Source organism: Lycium barbarum, chromosome 5 (genome assembly GCF_019175385.1).
Source record: "Lycium barbarum isolate Lr01 chromosome 5, ASM1917538v2, whole genome shotgun sequence".
Lineage (NCBI taxonomy): Eukaryota > Viridiplantae > Streptophyta > Magnoliopsida > Solanales > Solanaceae > Lycium > Lycium barbarum.
Window position 1 is genome coordinate 60307945 of NC_083341.1, and position 6478 is coordinate 60314422.

The 6478-nt window shown below is 37.7% G+C and overlaps 1 non-coding gene across 1 annotated transcript; it reads left to right on the top strand.

The window, feature by feature from the left end:
* The first annotated feature begins 283 nt into the window (after positions 1-283).
* On the top strand, positions 284-389 carry LOC132643017 (small nucleolar RNA R71). Its single transcript, XR_009583477.1, has one exon. It is a non-coding gene; the product is annotated as a small nucleolar RNA R71 (small nucleolar RNA).
* Positions 390-6478: the final 6089 nt, after the last annotated feature.

Below are 6478 nucleotides of genomic sequence, written 5' to 3' on the forward strand. Positions count from 1 at the left end.
AAGCCTTTTCGATAATAAATCCACGGTGGTTTGCAATTGAGCGAATGCATGATCTCGCTCATGATTTTCTTTGGCCACCGCGGCCACAGAGGGACTACCATATGATAGGACTTCGCTATCACTCGAATGCCAGGCTTGATTGTGGGTAGTAAGCTTGTCGAGCAACCTGGTGATGTTGACAAAGGATTTGTCCATGAAGCATCCCCCAGCTGCAGTGTTGACAGCAATTTGATTCATGTTATCAAGCCCCTTGTAGAACTTCTCTGTGAGGATTGCATCTGGAAATCCATGAGTCGGAGATTGAGCTAGATAATATTTGAAACGCTCCCATGTTGCATATAGTTGTTCCCCCGGAAGTTGTTTGAACCCAAAAATCTTGTCCTGAAGTTCAGCCTTTTTGCTTGGTGGGAACCATTTTTTCAGAAATATATTGGCCAACTCGTTCCAGGTGTGAATAGTATTACTGGGGAGCTTTTCATACCATTCCCTCGCTTGGCCAGCCAAGGAATATTTGAAAACCCTTAATCGTAGTGCATCAGCAGGGACAACACCTTGAGATTGTTGAGAGCATACATGCCGGAAATTCCTCAGGTGTCGGAGTGGACAATCCTCCGAAGAATTTCGGAAATAGCCTTCAAGTTTCAATAGCTGATAGATAGAACTATCAATTTTGAAATTCGCATTTCCCGTTCTAGGTGGCACTACAGCTGAAGCATAATCAGCTTCGTCGATGAATTCTGCAAATACATTCTCATCCTCCTCTTCTTCTGGTGCAGGATGGTTCACTTGGATTCCCCCTTGATTTCCTTGATTGCGATGGGGTCTTCCTGCCATGTTCACCTGGTTCACTAAAACAGCAAACGATGTGTGATGGAATAGAAAAAGTTTTAAAGAATAGTACACAACAATTAGTAATTTCTAAACCGTATTCCCCGGCAACGGCGCCAAAATTTGATACGCTCAAATTACACCTATTAATGGCGTAAAGCGGACGTTGTCAAATATAGTAACCCAACAAGGTTGGGGTCGAATCCCACAGGGAATATAGAGAGAAAAGAGTACTAATCGTATGCGATACCGGTCTTTAAATGCTTTAATCCTATTCCGGATAGTTTGAATTGATTGTTGAATAATGTAATTTAATACTTTGACTTAAAATGTAATTAATGTGAGAGAGAGAGACTAAGGTTGTGTTCCCCAATTTGATTAGATATTATGCTTCAGGTTTCAATGTGATATACTTCTAATGGTTGTTCTATGAATATGCACTTGGTCTCTTAAGGACTTCTTAATGTTTTCCAACAGTTAAGTCGTATTTCCTCTTTATGATTCTTCCGAATATAAAAGAGTTACAATCGAAGAGCGACCAATGATGCCAATTTAGACTTATTCTTATTCCTAAGTTAGTCTATTAAACAAGGGTTAACGCCTCGAGTTATTGTCATTCAATCTTACCAATACTAACTTTCTTTCCCAAGAACAGTTAATATAATGGCTTCGGATAATGCTTGCAATCATCACCCAACACTAAAGTATAAAAACTGAATGAATATCAACAACCATTATGCATATATCAATAATAGAAATCCATTCACATAATATCCATCATGGGTTCCACAACCTTAGCTTTAAAATTAGCTACTCATAATGTTGGATAACAAAGAAAGCTTACAAGTAAACATAATGAACTTACAATGCAATTACAAGATGGAATGAGAGTGAAATTGTTGTCTTAAATGCTCCAACAACTTCTAAGATGAAAGACCTAGGGTTTGTGCCTCCAAAACAAAATCTGAATAATGATTTAAAACCCTACATAAAGTATTTATAGAGCCAAAAATCGCACCAAGTTTCTGGACAAAAATGTCCTTACGCCGCATCGTTACGGACCGTAACCTGTGTTACGGTCCGTCCTTCAATTCGTCATTTGTCAGCTTTCATGTTACGGCCACCATGCGACGGACCGTACCCTGTGTTACGGTCCGTCCTTCTGAAGCGTAAGTGGTGACAATTACTTGGCAACTCTCTGGAATTTTGGCTGATGTTACGGTGATGGGTTACGGACCGTAACATGAGTTACGGACCGTAACACTAAACCGTAACACTGAAGGTTTTATTGAAACTCTCTGGAAATTTAGCTCATGTTACGGTGAAATGTTACGGACCGTAACACTCCACCGTAACACTGATGGTTTCAATGAAAACTTTCTGGAAATTTAGGCCCTGTTACGGTTCAAAGGTACGAACCGTAACATGAGTTACGGATCCCGTTACGGTCCGTAACATGAGTTACGAACCGTCGCTTAGCTCCAATTTGTCCGTTTTTTAGCATTACTTCTCATTTCCGATCCTTAGTTAATCAACCCTATAAAACACAAAAATAACATAAGAAACAATGTAAAAACACTTAAAATCAAGCAACATTTCTAGTTACAAAGGCATAAAATGTGATAAAATTCACGGCACATCATACGACCACTTATACGGACCATATAAGTTATACGACCCGCATAATGGTCCGTATAACTGTGGTAGAGAAGGGAATTTCCCTGGTGGGATTATACGGTCCATTTATACGAACCGCATAAGTTATATGGACTGTATAAATGGCTGTATAATCGAGTCGGGCAGCTTTTTCCATTTTATTTATATAGATGACCCTTGTTCTGTTTTCTCATTTCCCACTTCTCCCAATCTCTTAAAAGCTCTAGAACCTTCTCTCAAGCATATTCCACTCAAACCCAAGGGAAATCAAAGATCAAATAGCAAGAATCAAGGTATTCGTGTGTTGGGAGGCTCACTAGGGTTAGTAGACTTCAAGGGTTTCTTTGGTGTTGAAGCTAAGGTTTTTATACAAGTTGGTAACTTGATCCAAGGCTCAATCCTATGAGATAAAAGGTTAGTTTTCATGTCTATTTCATGATATTAAGCATGCTTAGTTGTTGAATAACTTGGGTGAGGGAAGGAAGTAGAAAATGAAGCTTAAATATAGATTTCATGATATTTTGAGTAGTAACTTAACTTGGGTTATCATTGTTAGAATGTTATAAGTATAATCTTGTTATGGAAGGTAATAATGATGATAAGGAAGTGTTGTATGCAATTGTGCAAAGGGTTGGTGCGAAGTTGTTAATATAAGTTGAATATGAGAATGAATTTTGAGACTTAATGGGACATGACTACTTGGTTATGATATTATGGATGTTATTATAGTTGTTTAGGAGTTATTTTGTGATACGGTTGAAGTCAATGAAATAAGGGAAATGCTGCCCAATTTTTGTTAGCTCATGGGTTGTTCTAGTTTGAATTTAAGAATGTCTTTAAGACCTAACCATGGTATGAATCCTTTTAAATGTAGATTTCTCAAGCTTGGAGATGAACATTAAGTAGTTAAGAAGACGATGAGGTATGTAAGGCTAACCCTTCTTTCCATAAGCCATGATCCCCTTGTTGTATACCTTCACGTGAATTCCATAATGTCTTCCAAGATGACTTTGTTCCTAGAATCACTAGAGCTCATGGTTCTTGATATTCCCATGATATCGTTGATCTCATCCTACGATAGTTGGCCCTCTAAAGGAAGATATATTAATGATGATGATGTTTGTTGACACCCAATTTTGTCCCGCCTCTCCTCCAAGTTCGGTCATAATCCTCTCAAGTTCCCTTTAGCCGGGACAAAATAGGCTACTGAGTCAACGTCTTTGCCCGACAACTCTTTTCATCATTACCGGGCAAAGAGGGACAAGTTTTTGACACCCAATTTTGTCCCGCCTCTCCTCCAAAATACCTATTTACGCTTCTAATATTTTTGGAAAATTAAAAAATATATATTGTATTTTACTATAATTACTAGCCTCTTATCAATACCGGCATTTCATTATTCCTTTATAGTTACTAGACATTATTATTATTATTATTATTATTATTATTATTATTATTATTTACAATTTTTTATCATTTCGGAATTTTACCAGCTTACGCACACGCATCGCATTTATCTTTGCATAATTAAATAATAGTGTTTATTTATTGTGGATTTTCGAAATATTATTGCACGGCTATTACAACGCCATTTTTTATCTGAGCACTAATAATTGCATATTTTATGTTACGTAATATTTTAACGCAAGTTATTTAAGTAGGTCTTTATTTAAACGCAGTAGCCCAATCAACCCATACTATTTTCGGACCAATTCATAAATCAGTCCACATTTTAATTTACCAGCCCAATTTAATTCATCTTAGCCCAAATAATTAACCAACACTTCGGACCAGCCCATTCATTTAATACCCAGCCCAAAAATTAATCCAGCCCATTACCCATCAAACCCGACCCGACCCAATTCTCGTTTAATGAGGGAAAGGGTTTCCCTCATATTTTCCTCCTTCAGCCGCCCCCTCCCCTTTTCTCTCTCTTCGCTCCTTCCTCTCATCATTCTCATCCCCCACCACGCCGCCGCTCCTCTCTCGTCATTATCCCCACCACGCCGTTCCCTTTCCCCCACTCCCTTCCTTCATCATCTTCATCCCCACCACGCCGCTCATTCCCCCGCTCCTCTCTCCTTTTTCTTCGACTCAAACGAGCCAAAACCCTATAAATGGTCGCGGCTTGAAATCGTTTAGGACAGGGTTAGAATCGCAGGAAATGACCGAAGAATCACAGTTCCTTGAACCCCCAAAACCCCTTAAAGTAAGAAACAAGTTTATTTTTCAGTGGTAAAATCACCAGTAATACTAGTTCATTAGCCGCCTCAAAATCTCCGTAAAAAAACCAGTTTCTTTAGTAAATCATAGTCTCAAACTATCTAGTCAAAATTCTAGAACATTTGTTTTGTTTTTCTGCTTTTATTTGCTTTGTGTTGTTGCAAATCCGAGCATACGCAAGTTCGAATTTCAAAGTGTTCGAGTGTAGATCGAAGATTCGCTCCACTTCGCTGCACCCGAAGAAGGTGAATCCCCTTTCTGCAAGTTTCTTTAATAATCGTCTGTGTATTTTGAACTATTCTGTCGACTTGTTTGCGTAGTCGTATTTTAATTGCGTTTGTAGTTTATTCTGGTCGAATTAAACATGTTCGGTCCTGCTTAGTTTAATTCTGGAAGTATATTAGCCTTATATGCAAGTCTAGATTCACCTGATGCTTATATTTGTTGGTTAGTATGTCATTAGATTAATTGTGTGTTGGTTCAGATTAGGAGACCTGTTAATCGTGGTTATGTGCAGTAGTTTTTTTTATGATTAGTTAGACTCTATCTCATCCAGTTAAGATCTAATAAGGACCATTATAATGCCTATTATGTTTGCTCTCACATATTGTTCAGAAGAGTAGTGATAATCCTTGCATGTCCTCTAAAATCTGGGGTTGTCGTTTCACTATTATGACATCTAATGAGTTCTGTGTTCATTTATGATCTAGAGGCCTACCCATCCTGCTAATATGGTTTTAATTTTGCTAAGCCTGTCGATTGATTATATCAGACCTGGATTATCGGGTGATGGATTTGATCAGTTTATTTGAATACCTGTGAGATAATACATAAGCTTCCCTGCTTGGCATCATGATTAGCACACTCAACCCTTTGTCTTTTTTCTTTTGATTAATGTACAGCTGATTTTGAATGTCCGAGATGTGTCCATATCTGTTAAGTTAAGTTCCAGATCATTTGTGACCTTTGTGTTTGATATACCGAATGTTCTTTCGTGGTGTGTTGCTTCATAGTCTGCAAACTTGTACCAATGCCTTATTAAGTCCTGTAATACTGTTTAAAGCCCTTTGTGGACAAAACTATTAGTTGTGTACTATATGATCATCTCTATTTAAATTTGTACCTGATCAGGCTCATTTAACCATGTTTGTTTTAACATTGAATCTGTAGTTTACTGGATAAGCTCAACTAGTTGTGGGTTGCCTAATTATGTACATGCCCAATCTTAATCACACCCGATGTAAACTGTGCATGTTCATCCTAGTTGCCTACTGTTCATCTTATCTATGTTTAGTCTTATATCATTTGGTAAACTTTCTGACAGAATTAATTTCTCTGTGTTTAGTTGAACTTAGATTAACCTTTGAAAATGATCTGCTATCTGCCTAAGTCATCTTCAAAGATCATATTTGCGTAATTGAATGGCTTAATCTTGCATGTCTAAGGCTTACAATTTGCATCATTAGTCATATATGAGTCATTAAGTTACGCCACTTACGAACTGATTAATATCACTAGCAAGAGTTTATGTGCTTTCTCCCACTGTCATAAAAGGGTATCAGATGTTCACTAAAAACCTATGAGTTAGTGTATGCTTCAGCATAAGGTTCAATTGGCTTAAAGATTTGCTGTTTTCTTTTTCTTTCTTGACAAAATGTGCAATGTTTGGTTTTTCCTCGGCTTTGCTTTAAGTTGTTGAAGTTTGATTTTCTTTTTCTTTAAAACTTTGCTCATGTCTCTGTGTTTTGGAAACTGAACTAAGGCGAATGTG